Raw genomic sequence first — 21,860 nt, 5'->3', positions numbered from 1 at the left:
TGTAAAAAGGGTCCACACCCCCGATGCTGTACCCGAACTTAACAGGAGTTCTTTCTCCACTTTGGGTACGAGGGTTGGCGTAAAATCGGCTACGAAGTCAGCTAAGATTTGAGACTTGATGGTTGTTCAGGGTTGATATTCGATATCGTACCTGCTAATCTCGATGACCCATTTGGCCAATCAGCCCGATAGCTCGGGCTTATGCAAAATATTTTGAAGGGGGTATGTGGTTAATACACATATAGGATGTCATTGAAAATATGGTTTAGCTTTCTAGATGCGCTTATCAATGCAAGTGCTAATTTTTCTAAGTGAGGCTACCTAGTTTCAGCATCTCCCAGACTTCGGCTTACGTAATAAATAGGAAATTGCGTACCTTGATCTTCTCGAACTAGCACCCCACTTACCACTATATCGGACATTGCCAAGTATAGATAAAAAATTTCATCTGCCTTCGGGGTGTGAAGCAAATGCGGGCTCGACAGATATCGCTTTAATTCTTCTAAGGCTTGCTGACATTCCGGGGTCCATGCGAAATCATTTTTTCTTTTTGAGCAAGGAAGAGAACCGATGACTCCAATCCGATGACCTCGAAATGAATCGACCTAGAGCAACTATTTGAACTGTTAACCTTTGCACAACCTTCACACTATCCACGACCGTGATGTCCTCGATTGCCTTGATCTTATCGGGGTTAATTTCAATGCCCCGATTCGACACCATGAAGCCGAGGAATTTACCAGAGCCGACTCTGAAGGCACATTTCTCCGGGTTGAGCTTCATGTTGTATTTTCTCAAGATTTTGAATGTTTCCTGCGAATGAGTCAAATGGTCCTCTGCGCGCAGGGACTCAACCAACATACCATTAATGTAAACTTCTATTGTTTTACCTATTTATTCTTCAAACATTTTGTTAACTAGGCGTTGGTATGTAACTCCTGCATTTTTTAACCCGAAGGGCATTACATTATAATAATAAGTCCCAAATCTTGTAATAAACAAAGTCTTTTCCTGGTCCCCCGAGTTCATCTGAATCTGATTGTACCTGGAGTATGCGTCGAAAAAAGTTAGGATCTCGTGGCCATCCGTGGCATCAATCATAGATAGATTTTGGGCAGTGGGAAAGAATCTTTTGGACATGCTTCGTTCAAGTCCTTATAATCTATGCACATTCTAAGTTTGTTTCCTTTTTTAGGAGCTACAACTACGTTGGCTAGCCACACGGGGTACTTTACACCCCGAATAAATCCTATTTTAAGGAGTTTGGTTACCTCATCCTTTATGAAAGCATGCTTTACCTCATACTGAGGCCTCTTTTTTTGCTTCACCAGTTTGAACCTGGGATCGGTGCTTAGCCGATGCGTAGTGATCTCTGGTGGAATCCCTGTAATATCTAAATGGGACCAAGCAAAGCAATCCATATTATTAATAAGAAATTGAATGAGTTTTTTCCTGAGTTCAGGGCTTAACCCCGATCCCAGCTTTACCTTTTTCTCGAGTATGTATTAGATCAAAATGTCCTTTTCCAGCTCCTCGATGGTTGATTTGGTTGCATCGAATTTTTCAAGAACGACGAAGTTTCGAGAATAAGGAAATCCTCATCTTCATCTTCGATTACCTGTTGCTCCAATTCCATCGAGATTGGAGGCGGTGATTGCTATTTGGCCACCTATTTTACCTCCGATTCTCGATTTCTCCGAGGTCGAAGGCTCTGGTATCTGCACCATTCCTCTATTGCGAACATCTCCTTTGCAGCATGTTGCTCTTCATAGACTATTTTCACTCCTTCCTCTGTTGGGAACTTCATCATCTGGTGAAGAGTTGAAGGCACTGTCCTCATATCGTGTATCCATGGTCTCCCGAGGAGCGCGTTATACCTCATACCATATTCGATGACATGGAACTTTATATCTTCTATGGTCCTGGCTATGTTTACCGGCAAGATAATTTCTCCCTTTGTTTTTTCGCTTGCCATGTTGAAGCCATTCAGGACCTAGGATGTAGGTACAATATGATCTTCTAGGTCGAGTTGTTCCACGATCCTCGATCTGATTATGTTTGGTGTGTTACCTGAATCAACTAAAACACGTTTAACTTGAATTTTATTCAAAAGTATAAGGATTACCAGGGCATCCTTGTGAGGCTGAGATATGCCTTCTGCTTCCTCGTCACAGAATAATAAGACGTCATCGGGCACATAGCTCCGGGTCATGTAGATATTACAGGGATTCAACATGTAATAAGACGTCACCGCCAATGATCATGTGGATTACATGTGGTTATTCTTGTTCATTTTTCCTAGCATCTCTCTCCCTGAAGTGATTCGTAGCTCGATCACTTAGGAATTCTCGAAGGTGGCCCTCGTTGAACAATCGAGCCACCTCTTCCCTTAGTTGCCTGCAATCTTCAGTTCTATCACCATGTGTGCCACGATACTTGCACATCAACTTCGGGTTCCTTTAAGAAGGATTGGTCTGTATTGGCCTGGGCCACTTGATGTCTTTGATTCTCCCAATAGCTGAGACAATCCCCAATGCATCTATGCTGAAGTTGTACTATGATAATCGAGGGGACTCAGAGGGATCGGTGTGCTTATCGAACCCGCATTTACTCATGATTCCCCGAAAACTTTTACCTCGATCATTTCTCTGATCGTTCCGAGAAGTGTTGCGGCTCAGGCCGCTGTTCCTCCGATCGGCATACGGTTGATACCATTCTTTTTTGAATCTCGAATCCCGGTCTATGTCCCTCGGGGGCTTGGCTGCAAATATGTTAGGATGAACTGAACCCGAGAGGGCTCTCAATTGGTCGTCTTCAACCCTGATTTTTGACTGGTAACGGTTGTGCACATCCGACCAGGTCACAGCTGGATATTCGATCAAGTTTTGCTTTAATTGTCAAGATGCAATCGAGCTCATTTCATTCAAACCCTACATTCCCGTACTACCCAGTCATCAGAGAATGGCGGTAACTCCATTCTTTCAATCTAAAACCTGGACACGAACTCCCTTAGCATCTCGTCGTTCCTTTACTTTATTTTGAAGACGTCCGATTTTCTCGTGGCCACCTTTATGGCCCCGGCGTGTGCTTTAACGAAGGCATCTCCTAACATAGCAAATGAATCATTAGAGTTAGGAGCTAAGTTGTGATACCAAATCATGGCTCCCTTTGATAGTGTTTTCCCAAATGTTTTCAACAAAACTGACTCGATTTCATCGTTATTCAAGTCATTTCCTTTGATCCCACAAGTGTATGAAGTTATATGCTCGTTAGGGTTGGTTGTCCCGTTATATTTGGGTATATCGGGTATGCGCAAACTTCTTGGGAATGGGTATCAGAGCCGCACTCGGGGGAAATGGTTTTTGTATGAACTCTTTGGAGTCTAGACCTTTCAAAACTGGAGGTGCCCCCGGTATCTGGTCTACCTGGGAGTTATAAGTTTCCACCTTCTTATCATTGTCTTCAATTTTCTGTTCTCCGGACTAGATCCTTTTAGTTAGTTCCTCGAGCATTCTCATAATCATGTGGTTAGTCCCCGAGCCACTTTCATCGGGCCTTTCTACCACTGGTTCAGTACGTCGAGTGTTTACTGGTTCGGCTGTATTCAAAGTCTTATTCTGACTCTGAAGCTGAGCGATGGCGACTTGCTGAGCTTGCAGTATCTCAAATATCACCCGGAGGCTGATTCCCAAATCTCCCATTCCTTGCGTTCTTTGGCCACCAGACCGGGCTTCCCTGTGTATATTTCCTTCAGGGTCCGTGCGTAGATTTGTATTCAAAGCAATATGCGAACTAACATAAACAGGTTCCACATTTGGCACTTCCCCTAGGTTTATCGGTGGGACAGACTCCTGCGTTACTATTTTCTCCAATACCTTCGTTGTCATGAACGAGTGCGTTTTGTGAGCTAGACATGTTTCAACCTGAGAATCAAAAAATCTTGACAAGAAAAAGTGTAAAAGCAACATGTGTAACGAGAATCAGTAAAGAAATAATCACTATTATCTTTAGCCCCACGGTGGGTACCAAATTGTTTACCTCGAAATACGAGTAATAATGAAATTTGATTTGTGGTTTTAAGGATATGTAATTTAGTTCAATACCAATTAATAATCAAGAAATATGAAACAGAAATGAAAGAGACAGGTAAATCAAACCAGTGTTACTCAATAACAGTAACCTCGAGCTTAGTGATCTCGAGGTGGCTTAGAGCAATATGAACAATTAAGCAAGAAAATTAAAGTAAGAGCAGTAGAGCTAAAGGACAATGCTGATGAACAGTAGGCGAAAAGGTAGAGAGTATATTTTTTTCTCAATGATTAGATGATCTTACAAATAATTGGGGTCCCCTTTATATAATAGGGGAACCCTAAATAAAGAATATTTCCATTTAAAGTAAGGAATATTCTTGGTACAACTGTCTAACCACCTAGTACGGAATCGTACAATCATATTTCGGGATCTGCGCCATGACTTTTGGGACGTGGCAGGAATCTAACTCGTTCTGGTACAAATCCATAACGGTACTATTTTGGGGTCGACCACACTTGACCCTGTATGCATCATGCTCCGCCTTTGAACTCAGGTCTGGTCCCTCGAGCTCGAACTTGATCTTACCCGGACTCGGACTTAGGATGGGACCTTGATCCTATAAGTCGGAGGCATACGATTTTGACCGTATACAAAAACATATCACAAAAAGGATGTGGCCCAACAACCTGCAAGCTCCCCATTACCGTGATCAAAAAAGCAAATAACTCTCTTGCAGAATGAAGCACTAAGAAGCATGTCTATCAGTGATGGTTTTGATTGATGGGATCAAACCATATTATTTGTAAACGACAGAAAAGAGAGAAAGACAAAACAAAAGAAAAAAAAAGTCCCTCAACTTCTTCTTTCTCTTCAATTAATAAAGAGCTATTCTTTGCGTGGCCGTAAAGTAGGCAAAAATTGCCGAACCACGTAAATCTTATCTTGTCTTGTACAATTTATTACTTTTCTCTCTTAAATATTTTTTTCCTTCTATTAGCTTAACACACTTTTCAACAACTGGTATCAGAGTGTATATAACAGAAAGCTGCAGAATTTAAAGACTGAAATGGATCAACGTATGGTACTTTTTTGGGTGAGGTTGCAAAACAACTATATGTAGTGGTTCACTCCCCCTCCCCCACATCTTGTAATAATACTTGGCCACAGAAGCAAAATCATACTATCTATTTCTCATAATAAACTGCAAAATGGAAAATTAGTTTAGATAACTAAAACTGTAAAGTGCCAAATTAAAGAAAACAGGATTTTTATGTGAAAAATCACCCGGCTAAAAGGTATAAAAATCACGATCTAACGCTATAGGATTTTCCTCTAAAACCCACCAAATAAACGAGTTTAAGATTCAAATTACAGCGCTTGCTGAACTAGGATTCGCAAGCCCTTCGCATAGATTCGCAACTTTTGAACTCCTTTCAAGTCATTCTTACTTGAAACAATTTGTTTATTTCAAAACATAAACAACCTAAGAGTACTTCTAAATGTGCTAAAAAGTACAAGTCGATAGCCAATAATATTGGACTAAATTAATGAAACAATGAAACAAAGGACAAACAAATCCAGCGATTCTTTACACACTCTCAGATGAACAGTCTTCGAACTCTCAAGCAATGAATTGATTGAAAGCTCTCAACTCCTTTGCATGATCTCTCAAAAAAAATCACATTATATATCAAACGTTAGCACACCTGTGCAGGTACGCTGGTACGGACTAACTGTTGGGTTTTTAAGCATTAAAATAAGCTTAAAAGAGGGTGAATGGGAAATGGAGGAAAAATGAAATATTTGAGTTTCATTTAAGATTCTTTCCTTGACAAAGGAACATTGTCCCATATTAGAAGAGGAAGAGGTTTTTTATGGGTATATAAGCAATTGTTCTTCTTCTAGCTCTTAAAGAGTTGAGAAGAAGACAAGTCTTGCGCCGTCGTCGTTGTCGCTCGCTCGACTTCGGCTTCGAATTTGATCAAATGATTGATTGATTAATTTTTTGGACCAAATTAATATTAATATTAATATTAAATCCAACGGAATATTAAACGTTTTTTCGTTATCCGTTTTCCGTTTTTCAGTTGTGTAACTGAAAATTAACCTCCCTCTTGAATTCCCGGTTTATTGTTGCGTAAATAGCCATTTATGTTATGACACTTATGCTATGACCGTTTTGCATAAACAACCATTCTGAAGAGTTGCACTTCTTCGGTTTTCAGCCCAACATTGGCTATAAATACAAGTCCATTCTCTCAGATTTTCCATTCGATTTTCTGAGTTCCCCTTCTTTCTTCTGCATACTTTTAACTTCAAAGAAAGCAACAGTAAGTGTGGTTTGCTAAGGAACTTTGTGTTCATTGAAACACTTGGGTTCGTAGTACCACTACATCAGTGTGTAATTCGTTCTATCCTGGGAGAAAATAATCCATAACCTTGGATACTAGGAGGGGATTAAATTCCTTAAGGAAACACTGTGAATTCAGTGGGCTCGGATTAACTTTTATTTTGTTTACATTTTTTATTTATATGTTATTTTACCTTTTCCATAATTAGTTTACGAATAGTGTTTACTAACACTAACTAATTCCAAGTCCTTTTCAAGTAGGGACTCCTTGGCCGCCCTAAATACTTTCCAAAGACAACACATTGCAGACCATAAAAGGACTATTTACAACTCATTGTGTTAGCAAAATCTTTTGTGTAATTGTCGCGTATTGCATGCATTAAAATAGCAGATACACAAAGATCCTCAAACGTGCCCTACAATCCTTACTAATGTAGTCCTATTCCTATTAGGACTGGGACACTCGCAACCCAAGTACCTGGTCCTTAACAATTGCAGCCTAATTGTTCTGAAAAACACTTAAGGATATATGAACTTGTACGAAACACATACAAGGCCATATTTAATTTCTTAATCATCAAAATACATTAATATTTAACAAATTCTTCCGTTTTAATGATGACAAACAAATGTGCTTGTTTTTAGATTACATCATGAATTCAAACCTGTTCATGGCCAGACATGCAAAACACATGCACAACTGGATTTCAACCAGTTTCTTTACAGATAACCAGTTTTTTTCGGTGTACAAGCACCACCCAAACTTATTCCCCTTTTGCCATCACTAAAAAGTTGCACATTCAAAGATCTTTAGAGCATAATAGAAAAAGAAATTTAAAACTCATGGTCATTGGAGCTACAATACAAGCACACATATAACATACTCTGAAACATTAGTATAAGAATATTATCCATCTCACAAAAATATGAAATAACCCAAAGAGCAATTTCATTAAAACAAAATAGTGCCAATTAAGCCAATAACGCCCAAATCAAAATAACAATATAAAAAGAAATTATTCCAATAAACTCATGTCTACAACCAAGACTACCAGACAAAAGAAAGGGACATCAAACATGAAAACTAAACTGGGAACACAAGGAAGGGTCTGACCCAAAGGACTAGTTCAAGATGTGGATGGGGAAGGGGAAATTTCACCAAGTTAGTCATCTGCTAGGCATTTTTTTCTCTGTCTCTCCTCAGCTCCTCCTTTAGCTACTGATAGAATATATGAGTCTACCAAACTATATAGAGACCAAGTCCTATATAGGTTTCCACAGAGAATGCTAATGTAACAGTAAGTAAATAGAAGGCGGAGTTTTTGCGTGGAAAAATCCCTGCTCAAAGGAATAAAAAACCACGACCTACACCGGTAGGATTTCAACTTCATCATGAGCAACTTTAGATTACAACCTATGCAATCTAGGAATTATACTCTTAATTCCTTACTAACTTGTAATACACATATTACAAGAAATTTTGCAATACACCTATTACAAAGACTTCAACTCATGACTAACTCTAGTCACGACACAAACATTAAAGGTTTATGGTTTACAAGGGGTTCCAAAGTAACGCTTCTAGGTAAGCTAAGTAGGAATTACAATGAAGAACAATTACAAAGTTACAACTCAACTAAGGACATACAAGATACTTATTGTAGGAACTGGTCCATAGTAGTGTTGTTCTTTGTTCTTGATGCACTTGAGAATTGAATGCTTGAGAGATGAGTGGTTGGAGTGCTTGAATAAATTCCCAAGCGTTCAAGTGATGTTTTGTTGTAATACTCTTTGTTAATACAACTTGGATGACATCACTTAAATGATGCAATCACTTGGTTGGTCAAAGGGGAGTGTCTACAGTACTGTGCAACACTGTTTGCGTGTACAGTGCAGGCAATCACTTTTTAGCTGTAAACAGTTGACTTCGTACTGATGTCAGTGAAATACAAGGGGATCAGGTCTCTGTGTTGATTCTTTATCTTCTGAAGTCATAACAACTCATATTAGCTCGAGTCCGTTGATTGAGTTGCGTACCAAGTGTGACAGGTTCCTTATCTGGTTCTTTGAGAGTAAGTTTGTTAGATCATCAAAATATAAAGCTAAGGTATTGTAAACCCATCAATTTCCCCCTTTTTGATGATGACAAACATAGAAATTGATAACCCATTTTCAGAGAAAAATAAACCAGATGAAGTAACAAGAACTTCACAAGTTCCCCATGACTTTGTGCTTCCCCCTTAATCAGATCCTTGTTTCAATTATTATTCCCCATTTGGCATCATTAAAAATGCACAATCAAGCAAGCAACATAAAGAAGTCTAGACTAGCTAACTCATGTCACATATGTGCACACCACATGATAGAAAAGAGAAGCAGAGAAACATAAGCATTCATAGCAAAAGAGCATAGTTTTCATTAATACTTATAAAACATAAGCCTTTGCCATTGCAGCAAAGGGCAATTTGGACAGTTAACAGTGGGAGCAGTGTAGGTGAATTCCATCCATACCAAAAAAAAAACAACTACCATAAGTCATCACATCAAAAGAGTTTAAACAAAAGCTGGTCACTGAAGGATTTTCCTAGGGGACACTAGAGGAAGAGGGCTTAGAAGCTATAGCAAGAGTGTTGAGAACGAGATCAATTCGAGCATCAGCCGACATTTGCTCTGCGAGCAGTTTCTCCTTTAGGTTCTCAACCTGTTGCCTGAGATCAGCATTCTCTTTGGTAAGACGAGCAACCTCTGCATTTGACCCTGGTGCCCCTTGAGCGTGTTGATTCTCCAAAATGGAATTCCTTGCCTTCAACTTGCTAATCTCCTTAGTAGAACTATTGGGCATTGATAAGCTGTGAGATTGTCGAATTGCTTCCTACCCCTCCACCTTTTTAACACATTCACATTTCTCCAAAGTAGTTTGAGAGAAGGCCTGCTTCTTTGTCCCCATCTTGGGTTGTCCCAAAGGCACATCAAAGAAGATATTCGTGAGAAAAAATTCATAAGGAAGACCATGGTTCCCATCTTTGAAAGCTGCCACCTTTTGCATGTGTTCAATCATTGTGGCTGGCAGATTAATAGCTAGGAACCTATCCAGTGCTTCCATCAAGTACAGATCAGACTTGGAAGTGATGGATCTTCTCTCAGCATGGGGTAGAAGGACATTGTTTCCCAGCTCAAATAGGAGCTTTCTTATGCAACCGTTCCCCCAGCTGGACTGCGCCCTCCTGCATGTCTAAACCAATCCTAAGACCTTTGTTGGGTTATGTGTTTGTAGCCAAATGTTCTATATGTCCCAAACCCTCTTGACCCATGTGTGACTACTGAACTTAATTGGTTTTGTGAACTAGCTGTGTATGATTCTATCCTAAGGTGTTTGAACTTTGTTAACTACTCCAATCTCTTTTTCAAACAACTTCTGTTGCTTTACTGAATTACTTTTGTTAAAGTACAGTTTTACTAAAACCTTTTCAACTTGTGTCCTTCACTTCTCACTTTACTCTTAGTCAATAAGTTCTGCCCCTCTAGTATGTGTACTGCCTTGGGATCCTTTTGAGAACCCTCTGAACTCTGGCATACTGAGGCTGGCATTTCCACACTGCATTTGTTTAATTGTTTGGTTGCTAAGTCTGGGTGTAAGCACTGTCCGGGATCCTTGAGATCCTTAGGGAACTTTGATGCACCTAGACCCTAATTTGTCTATGGAACTGAGGCTTATGAGGCCATTGGAGACTTTGGGAAACCTGGGCCTAATTGAAGGCTCCCTATATAATATCTTCTTGATTTTATATGTTTTACTTATGTAATTCATTCATTGGCCTGTAATGATTTGTAAATAGATATTGGGGTATTTAGTGAAAAGGGGATGGGTAGATGTATACTTTATGGGGCAATACGGGTAGAAATCCTACTCCTAGGACTTTATTTTAAAATTTTATTGGTTTTCCTAATAGATATCATGCCAATAGGATCTCACTTTTAAGTTTGTTATTCATCAAATAGAAACCATGTCTATAAGGTTTTGCATTTTTTCATGTTAGAAACCATGTTTATAGGTTCCAAACAATCATGTCTTAAAATCAGTTCAATAATAGATGCCATGTCTATAGGATTCAATTCCGATTCATGTTATAATGAGTATTTCTGTATATTGTTGCAAATCGATTAAAATCAGTAATCCACCTAGATATCATGCCTATAGGGATCTCTACTCGCAATACTGTTTGATAATTTAATTTAGGCTAATAAATCAACCTCATTACGCCTAGTTCATTTTTAAACTAGTCTTGTTAAGTATTAAGCGTTTTCTAAAACAAGTTCTTTCAAACTACCTCAACCTCATTAGATATCATGCCTATAAGTATTAAAGGAGTATATGTCAAAATTTGTTTGTTTCTGTATTAATACAGACACTAGTATTCTGCATATAGGCAAGCCTTTAGGGCGTCTTCAAAAGTTGCATTTCTCTGAAACTGTCTCTGTCGCTTAATGTTTCTGATTCTAACAGACTTTTAAAAGAGTCCCTAGGCATCTACTAGGGTATAACTTCTGAGTATAAAACGTTTTGTCTATTTCTGCATATTCACTTAGATATCCTGCTTTAGGACATTGACTCATAAAAGACCTTAACTGTGTTTGAGTCGTGTTGCTTGTGTGTTTGTTTGAGGAGGAAACTCTGAACCTCTTAATTGCTCCTATTATGCAAAAATCCTAAATGTTTTGACTGTCGCCTTAGAATTTTTACCTTTCTAAACCTTAGGGGTACGTCTAGAACTACCTATAGGTAGAGGTCCTAACTCCCTCCAGGGCCATTAAGAAGGGACAGGTAGCAGCACGTAATAGGAATCGTTGACCAAACACTCGCTTTGCATGACCAATAAGGGGATGGGAAGGGTAGACATGGGATATGATGACTATGCGTTAATGTCACATGTAGCCCCTCATTGAGGGGTGTTTACCGGACATTGCATGGGGTGATCCTATAGGATAACCAACCTAGGACTCCTCTTTGTCCAATCCTGTCTTTATTTAAACCTTTTTTTTTTACAACTTGTTCAAAACCTTTATCTTGTTACTTGAGTTATCTATCGTGCTTTACTTGCAACTTGTTTGATTCAACTGTTTATATGGACTAATTTATGAATATAAGTTTGGTCGGGACCCACAGTTGTGGACCAAGAGGGGTTCCTAACACCTTCCCCTCGAGGTTACTTCGAGCCCTTACCCTAATCTCTGGTAATGCAAACCAACCCAAGAGTTAATCTCTCTAGGTGCCCTAACGCACCATAATCCGTTAGGTGGCAACTCTTCAAATACCCAATTACCAAAAGGAAATGAGTCATTACACCCCATGAATGTCGAAACCCGCTTTCACAAGAAAAAAGGGGGCGCGACAGCATGGCGACTCTGCTGAGGATATTTTTAGGCTCCCGTACCCTGCTCCCTTGTTTGAATTTAACTGTCTATGTTTTTAAGCATTTATGATTTCTTTATTGCCCTGAAACTTACTTGTCTCTTTGTTTTCTTTTTCCTGTAACTATCTTTCAATTATTTAAATACTGTATTTACTTTTCCTACATGAAAATACTTGACTACATGTTATTTAATTGCTGCATAAATCATGCTCGGCATCATATTCCACTCGTGCGTATCAAATCCTATAGCAACACTTTAATGAGTGGTTACGTTCTTCCTATTTACTAACCTTCAATTTGGAAAGGCTTATTTGCGGTCAAACCAGTCGATTAGAGATGCAGTCGATGGTTCCGTGACTTGCCCCTCGAGTTGTCCGCTTGAGGGTACTAGTCTAAAAACCCATAGAAACCTTACTCTATTTAAAATTGTGCATGCCTCATGGTCAAACCTAGTCGGGTCAGTTATGTTGTCCACATAATCATCCTTTAAGATAAGCCTTATCCAAAGTCCATCGGGTTTTCATTAATCCCAACGGACGCAACCACATTTTGTGCATTAATTTGGAGAAGTAGATGTCGATATATTGATCATAAATGTATAAATAGTCGAGTCCGGTGGGGGTAAGGTCTAACCCTTTTGTTTTGTAGAAAATGAGGAACGAGGTCCCCAGCTTCGGTATGGTTTGCTCACCCCCACTCTTGCTAGACTGGTGAAGGAATCTTCCATCAGACGTCCAAATCAATGAATGGAAAGAAAAGGCTGCCAAATCTAGCGAAAAGCTAGAATACTTATAATACAGCCTGTTGGAATTGGAAGGACAAGTAAGGAAGAGAGTCACCGACTGCTAGAATGTCGAGGGAAACGAAAGAGGACATTTAGCGAAGACCTTCTTACTGGTGAACCTACGCGAATTGGAGGATTTGATCAACGAGAACATTCAATCTGAGAAAGGTCCTTTTGGGACCAAATAGGCTAGATTTATTTGCATTTTCCTAAAATGTAATAAGGCCAAGTGTCAGTAGTGACTTATTTTCCTATTATCTTAGTGTCATTTTGGGATTCGTCTATTTTTATATATTATGAAATGAAGCATTTGTTGACATTAAAATTTTCCAAATTTATCTGTCGCTAGGCCTACCTTGAGTACAACGAGGTTTCCAAAGTAGGACACAGATTTACATTTTCGCAATATGTGTTTAAATACTGCAAACATTTCAGAATCTTCACTAACTTGTTAACTTTTTTTGTTTATTTTTTATTATTTTTCGCATCCCCTTAGGTTGGTTCGCTCATACTGGTCTCATCAGCATATCATACCAAATCTAGAGGCCCTCCACCTCCTCCTCCTCCAAGCAACACAAAAGGCAGAGGAAAATCAAAGATGGACGAATTAAGTGGAATACGAAAGGAAAACGTTGAGAACGTAGAGATTTCCAACGGCCGCAGTACTCCAGCCCCGAATGACCTAGTTTTGAGACTGGAACAAAAGATACTAGAACTACAAGGAGAACTTGAGTAGGTTACCAACTTGGAAAACTTGGCACTCACCCTCAATGTCCCTGATATCCACCAACAAAACGCAAAGAACCCAACACCTCCTCAGAACATACAAAACCAACAGCCACAAAATCCTATCGCACCAAATCAATACACAACTCCACCCCAAAATATCAATCCATTGCCAATACCTACTCCACAACAACATCATCAACCAATTCAGTACCCACCAACCACCACTTACCACACTTCCCAAAATACACCATCACTCACTCCCGGTCCACAAAACTCCTCCAATGACCATCACTATATACCCAAGTTCCTGGCACCCATCAGAGCAACCCCATATATGTGGAAACTATACCATATTCTATCCAACCAATATCCTGTACACCGGAACCCTCCGAAATGGACCTGTTCATTAAGAACATGGTCGAAGAACTCAAGAAGTTAACAAGCCGAGTTAAAGGCGTTGAAGGTGATATAGGAATAGAAGGTTTGAACTATGAAGATCTGTGCATACAGCCTGATGAGGAATTACCAGAGGGGTACAAGACTCCCAAGTTCGATGGTACAGGTGATCCCAGGGTTCACCTAAGGACCTACTATGACAAGCTTGTTGGGGTTGGAACAAATGAAAAAATTCAATGAAGCTCTTTATGAGGAGCCTTACTGGGGATGCTTTGTCTTGGTATATCAGCTAGAATCCCAAGAAATGGTCTAATTGGGTAAGCATGGCATAAGATTTCATGGACCAGTTCAGATTCAACATAGAGAATGCATCGGATGTCTTCTACATTCGGAATCTCAAGAAGAAGCACTAACTAGGCTGAAGGATTTGTTCTTGGAAGACGAGGACATGGATTGTTGGGCCATAATTGAGGAGGAGGAGGAAGAAGGCCTCACCATTCAGACTGTGGCAAAGAGAGTTGTCAGAAACTGGACCGCCACACCATCTCGAGCCCGCCGAGTCTCTGGGTAGCTTGGCAGAATTTATAGTTGTTCTAGGCATTTAAAATTTCCAGCAATTTTGTTTTAAGATTTCTTTGTTTCAAAATAAATGCTCGATCCACCGAGCCAAGCTTTGTTTGAACAATTTTCTCAAATTTAATCAAATGCATTTGTCCTTTATCATTATTCATTACTATTTTTATACTTTTACCTTCTACAGTGTTATTATTACTTTTCCTGATGAACCAGTGACGGTGACATGTAATGAGGCAATGCAACATGAAAATAGTGACTCAGAGGAAGAAGATGAGATACCCGAGAAAATTGTCAAAGAAGTTGAGAATTTTGAGAACAAGCTTAAATCCAACTTGGACGAAACAGAAGCAATAAATTTGGGAGATGCAGAGACTGTCAAAGAGACCTGCATCAGCATTCACTTATCACCAATGGAGAAGGAGAATACATCCATTTTCTAAAGGAATATGAGGACATTTCACATGGTCGTATGACGATATCACCGATTTGAGCACATCTATAGTAGGTCACAAGTTGCCTACCAACCCCATGTGTTCGCCAGTCAAGAAGAAACTCAGAAAATTCAAACCAGACATGAGTTTGAAAATCAAGGAGAAAGTTACCAAGCAGATCAAAGCCAAAGTTCTTAGGGTGGTTGAGTACCCAACATGGTGAGCTAACATTGTGTCAGTTCCGAAGAAATACGGGAAGGTCAGGGTATGTGTTGATTATCGGGATTTAATTAGAGCAAGTCCCAAGGATGATTTTCCACTACCAAATATACACATCCTGATCGATAATTGCGCCAAGCAGGAACTCCAATCCTTTATAGATTGCTTCACGGGTTATCACCAAATCTGGATGAATGAACAAGATGTAGAGAAGACAGCTTTTATTATGCCTTGGGGTGTATACTGTTACAAGATGATTCCATTCGATCTAAATAATGCTGGGGCTACTTACATGAGGGTCATGACAACCATTTTCCATGATATGATACACAAAGAAATAGAGGTGTATGTGGACGATGTCATTATCAATTCCAAGAGGGCCGCAGATCACATAGCAGACTTGAGGAAATTCTTCGACAGGCTCAGGAGGTACAATTTGAAGTTGAACCCCGCAAAGTGTGCATTCGGGGTTCCCTTAGGAAGTTATTGGGATTCATTGTCACTCGTCGAGGGATCGGGCTAGATCCGACTAAAGTGAAAGCTATTTAGGAGTTACCACCACCTAAAAGCAAAAAGGACGTGATGAGCTTCCTGGGACGGCTCAACTACATCAGTCGATTCATAGCATGGTCCACAGTGATATGTGAACCCTTCTTCAAGATGCTGAGGAAGGATGCCGAGACAAGTTGTACCAAGGATTGTCAGAAAGCTTTTGACAAGATCAAGGAATACCTGTCCACACCGCTAGTTCTGGTCCCTCTAGAACCAGGATGACCTTTGCTACTTTATCATCCGTGTTAGATGGAGCCTTTGGATGTGTTTTGGGACAGCATGATGAGACAGGAAGAAAGGAGCAAGCCATATATTACCTGAGTAAGAAATTCACACCTTATAAAGCACGGTATTCTCTGCTTGAACGCACTTGCTGTGCTTTGACCTGGACGGCCCAGAAATTGAGGCATTATTTCTGTGCCTACACTACGTACCTCATATCCAGGATGGATCTTCTGAAGTACATATTTTAGAAGCCCATTACTACTAGGAAGTTGGCTAAATGGCAGATACTACCGGGTGAGTTCGACATCGTCTATGTAACTCAAAGGTTAGTCAAGGGACAAGCATTGGCAGATCACCTCGCTAAAAATCTGGTGGGAGGAGAATACGAACCCTTGAAAACGTACTTCCCTAATGAAGAAGTATCATTCGTAGGAGAAGACATTACTGAAGCATATGATGGTTAGAGGATGTTCTTTGATGGAGTCGCAAATTTCAAATATGTAGGCATTGGAGCAGTTTTGGTGTCAGAAATGGGTCAGCACTATCCCGTATCTGATAAACTCATATTTCCCTGTACTAACAACATGGCAAAGTACGAAGCCTGTATACTATGGCTCAACATGGCAGTCGACATGAACATTCAGGAGTTATTGGTAATTGGTGATTCAGAGTTTCTTGTGCACCAGGTACAAAGAGAGTGGGCCACCAAGAATTCCAAGATATTGCCATATCTGCACCATGTGCAGGAATTGAAAAGGAGGTTCACAAAGATAGAATTCCGATATGTGCCCAGAATTCAGAATAAGTTTGCCGATGCATTAACCAATTTGTCATCCATGATACAACATCCAGGTAAGAACTATATTGATCCCATTCTAGTGAGGATCCATAATCAGTCGGCATATTGTGCCCATGTCGAGGAAGAAGCAGATGGAAAGCCTTGGTTCCATGACATCAAGGAGTACTTATCAAAAGGATATTACCCGAAGCATGCAAATCACATTCAGAAACGCACGCTCCGGAGATTGTCAAATCACTTCTTCTACGATGGAGGGAACTTGTACAGAAGAAACTCCGGATTTGGGTTTGCTTAGGTGTGTCGATGCAAAGGAAGCTTCTAAGCTACTGGAGGATGTGCATGCTGGGACATGTGGTCCGCACATGAATGGTTTTTTTTTTGGCCAAGAAGATACTAAGGGCAGGTTAATTTTGGATGACCATTGAGACAGATTGTATTCAGTATGTCCGCAAATGCTTTCAGTGTCAAGTTCATGCCGACATGATAAAAGTTCCACCAAATGAGCTCAATGCAACAAGATCACTGTGGCCATTCGCTGCTTGGGGAATGGATGTTATTGGTCTGATTGAGCCCACTGCTTCGAATGGACACCGGTTAATTCTGGTAGCCATTGATTACTTCACAAAATGGGTAGAAACTACATCTTACAAAGCTGTAACCAAGAATGTTGTCGCAGATTTTGTCAAGGATCGTATTGTCTATCGATATGGAGTTCTTGAGTCTATTATTACTGACAATGCCGCCAACCTCAACAGTGATCTGATGAAGGCTATATGTGAAACTTTCAAAATCAAGTGCAAGAATTCCACCACCTACAGACCTCACATGAATGGAGCCGTAGAAGCCGCCAACAAAAACATTAAGAAAATACTAAGGAAAATGGTAGAAAATCACAAGTAGTGGCATGAGAAGTTACCCTTTTCTCTGTTAGAGTACTGCACCACAGTTCGCACATCAACCGGGGTAACCCCCTACATGTTAGTTTATGGTACCGAGGCTGTCATCCCAGCCGAGGTAGAGATTCCTTCTTTAAGAGTCATACAGGAAGCTGAGCTCAGCGATGCAGAATGGATAAGGAACCACTATGAGCAATTGGCCCTTATAGATGGAAAGAGAATGGACGCACTATGTCACAGCTAACTTTATCATAACAGAATGACCAGATCCTTTCAACAAAAGGGTCAAACCAAGACAGTTCGCACCAGGGCAGCTGGTATTGAAGAAGATCTTCCCACTCCAAGATAAAGCCAAAGGGAAATTCTCTCCCAACTAGTAAGGTACATATATGGTTCTTAGAGTACTAACAGGAGGAGCACTCATACTTGCAAAGATGGATGGAGAGATCTGGCCAAAACCAATCAATTCAGACGCATTCAAGAGATATTATGCCTAGATTATTTCACATTTCTTTTCTGATATAATTGAACTACGCTTGACCTGATTCCCGTTTAAGAAGGGATACGTAGGGAGCCTTATGGGTTCGGTCATATCATAATAAAATTTTCATTTTTCCCAAAATTAGAAACTGGGCAGAATTTTGAGGAGGGTCCTCAAAATTCCGAAACAAGTCCAGCCAGCGCCATCACATGCCAAGAAGTCAGTCATCAGTCAAGAACTGGGACAGAATTTTGAAGAAGATTCAGCAGGGTCCTCTATCCACAAACAGTTAAAAATCATCTACCAAATTGGGGCAGAATTTTGAGGAGGACCCTCAAAATTCCAACATAAGAGAGTTGCAATGCCTCGGAAATGTGTCACAGTCGCTAGTTCATCAAAAATTACTTGATATATCAATACGTTTCCAAAAACGATTCTATTTTATCAATGCATATTTTTCAAAAATTCTATTTTTCATAACCGTCAGGTGCTACCTAGGGGAACTCGAAGGGGGCTTCCAGAGCGGAGCAGAGCAAGGCCGGCAGACGAAGCAAGAACCAACCTCCCCTCATAAAACTTATGATTTTTCTTTGAACACAAGCACATTTGACTTAACGGTACCATTCGCGAAACATATATACACAAAGCAAATTCCCCATCCATTCAGCCATCAGACACTGAACATATCCTAGCTAAGACATACTCTACCCTTATCTGTTATTCTCTCTTTGCATGAGTCTAATCTCTGACTCCACATTTGCATGAGTCTAATATCTGACTCCATATTTGTATCTCTAACTTCACATTTGCATGAGTCTAATCCTTGACTCCACATTTCCATGGGTCTAATCTCTGACTCCACATTTGCATGAGTCTAATCCTTGACTCCACATTTGCATGAACCTAATCTCTGACTCCATATTTGCATGAGTCTAATCCTTGATTACATATTTCCCTGAGTTTAATCTCTGACTCCATATTTGCATGAGACAAAGCCCTGTCTCCAATCTTGCATGAGTCTAATCTCTGACTCCCCATTTGCATGGGACTAAGCCCTATCCTGAATCATGCATGAGGTTAAGCTCTACCTCCATATTAGCATAAGGCTAAGCACTGCCTTCTCTCTGCATGAGACTAAGCCTTGTCTCCAATCTTGCATGAGTCTAATCTCTAACTCCCCATTTGCATGGGATTAAGCACTATCCCGAATCTTGCGTGAGGTTAAGCTCTACCTCCATATTTGTATAAGGCTAAGCACTTCCTTATCTCTGCATGAGGCTAAGCCCTGTCTCCAATCTTGCATGAGTCTAATCTCTGACTCCCCATTTGCATGGGACTAAGCCCTGTCCTGAATCTTGCATGAGGTTAAGCTCTACCTCCATATTTGCATAAGGCTAATCCTTGTTTCCCTATTTGAATAAGGCTAATCCTTGCCTCCTTACTTGCACGGGACTAAGCACTGTCCCTTTTTGCACAGATAGCGCTCAATTTCTACTACTTTCTACTTGCTTTTCAATCGGGCTAAGCTCTTCCCTCCATTTCATAAGACTAAGCCTTGTCTTGTTACATTATATTATTGCATATCATGGGCTGAAATATCGCCAATGTATCCGAAGGCGTCATAGTCTAAAGGCACCATTCTCATAGCTGGAAGACACCATGCCATGGCCTGAGGATCTCTCGAACTTGCATATCATTATTCAAAGGTGTCATGATTCGGAGGCACCATTTTCATAGCCCGAGAACACAATTTCATGGCCTGCAAATCCCTCACTAAACAATTCATGGCCCGGGATGTCATGGTCAGAAGACGTCATCTTTAACCGTTGGAAGACAACTTTCATGGTCCAAAGGGAATTTGCATCATGTTTACGTTTGTAGAATTTTTTTATCTACAGGTAACCAACAAGCAAACGCTATCCTAGCATGAGCGATCTCGCTACAGTTCCCTCCAACCGTCCCGAACCTCAACCGCTCATCATAGTCGCCTCTACATCTCGTGTCCGTTCTTGCAATAATTTCATCGACATACTTCGAAGGTGAACCCAGAACTACACATGGCCTGATTCCTGTAAAACCAGGGATATGTAGGTAACTCGAAAATCGGAGTTCGGCCTCCATCTTTTGAAACATCCCATCCGGTCAAAATTAGCCATCATTTCTTTACCTGAAAACTCTTTCATCCTTCCCGGGTAAAGAGGGGCAGCTGTTGATACCCAATTTTTCCCTATATATTTTAAATATGCATAAATACCTTCAAAATAGCATATATATATATATATATATACCCAATGAGGGGTGTTACAGACATGTGATTTTTGACCATCCACAAGATTTTTTATATTTTAGCGTAAAATATTTAGTTTAGGCATAATATAGATATTTTAAGTAATTTTGACTCTTTTACTTTATTTTACTACAAGAAATCAAAAATTACAAAAATAGGTTCATTAATGTTTTGTAGTCATTTTTAATCTTAAAAAAATATACAAACAATAGTATCATATTTTTATTTTAATATGATATTTGAAAATACCAAAAATAGATTTGTTTTAATGGTTAGTTTTATTTTAATAATTATTTGAATAGTAGGAATAATTAATAAATGGGCCCGTATTTTTAATCTCGTTCGCAGCGAAAGAATAGAACTTAGGCTCGAGCAATCCACCTTTAGGCCTAATTTTGGACCTAGCCCACAGTTGCCAAGCCCATAATTCCTAGGCCCATACCCCATAACCTAAAAAACCCTACAATCTACAATATAAAAAAGAGGAGACCTAAAAATCTAAGGGGGATGGAGAACAAAAGAAGGAGATACGCAAAAGCTGCGCAACTTTTGGAAAAAGACCCCACCCCCCTGCGTCGTCTTCTTCACCTCCCCCTGCATGTCGTTTGTTTCAACAGAGACCCCTCTGCCTACCCATCGTCTTCTCCAAACGACCCAGCTCTCTACATCGACCAAACCAACGACCCCCACCCCTTGAAACCTCATCTCTTTCACACCACCCCAGCAACCAGAACACAAACGACCCCCGCCCTGTTGAGTCGTCTGCTTCAACAGCAACAGTCGCCAGAACAAAATGCAAAAGTTGAAATGACGCACACAGCCACACACACGCACAGAAATGAGAAACAGTTGGACGCACATACAGACAGAACCAAATCTGACCGAAAATGTTTGATTCTGACGACTTACCATAGAATCCAGCGAACCGGGTTCGAACCCAACGGTAAACCTAGCTCCAAAACTCCCTGAAACTAACCCAAATCAGTGTGAAAGTCAACTCGTAAACGCTACCCAAATCCAGGTCGAGTGAATCTGTTCAATTCCGTCGAGGTGTTCGTTGATACACTATCTGAGATTCCGTCTGTTTTGAATTTTCGGCGAGGTTACGGTGCTGCTACATTTTGTTCGAGTCTGTGTCTGTTATTCGATCGTCAAAACAGTGCTCGTGTGTGAAATTGTGTTTCATCGAAAGTTCAGGTTCATATTTCTCAATTCGTTTCTTCTGTCAACATGATTAATCTTAATTTAGTGTTCAGATGATATGGATTTGGTGTATGAATGAAACGCGAGCTATGCCTAGATTCTTATTTATGGTTTTGAACAACATTTAGTTGTGGCCTGGCTGTCATAACTTGATTGCTATCGTTTTGAAGTTGCATTGTATTTGCAACTATGATGTTAGTAATTATCATATATTATCATTTGGACGTTTGGATTATTTTGAAACTCTACTCTTTTGAGTCTATTTACATGTTTATTTGAAAATTTTCTATTACATGGCATCACAAATAGTTGTTTGCAACCTGTTGGAAACGGCCTTGGCCATGTGGTGGAATCCTTTATTCATTGCAAATTCGTTTAGCAAGCTTGAAGGCTTGTTCTGCTTCTCGGTTTTCTTTGTAGCAAGCAACACAGATTGCTCTTTGCCTCTAGCTGGATAGTCACAGTTTCGTTGTAATTTCGAATTTGCCC

This window comes from Nicotiana tabacum, chromosome 5, assembly GCF_000715075.1.
Source record: "Nicotiana tabacum cultivar K326 chromosome 5, ASM71507v2, whole genome shotgun sequence".
In the NCBI taxonomy this organism is placed as follows: domain Eukaryota; kingdom Viridiplantae; phylum Streptophyta; class Magnoliopsida; order Solanales; family Solanaceae; genus Nicotiana; species Nicotiana tabacum.
The sequence above is the reverse complement of the archived record's forward strand: the minus strand, read 5'-3'. Positions refer to the sequence as shown.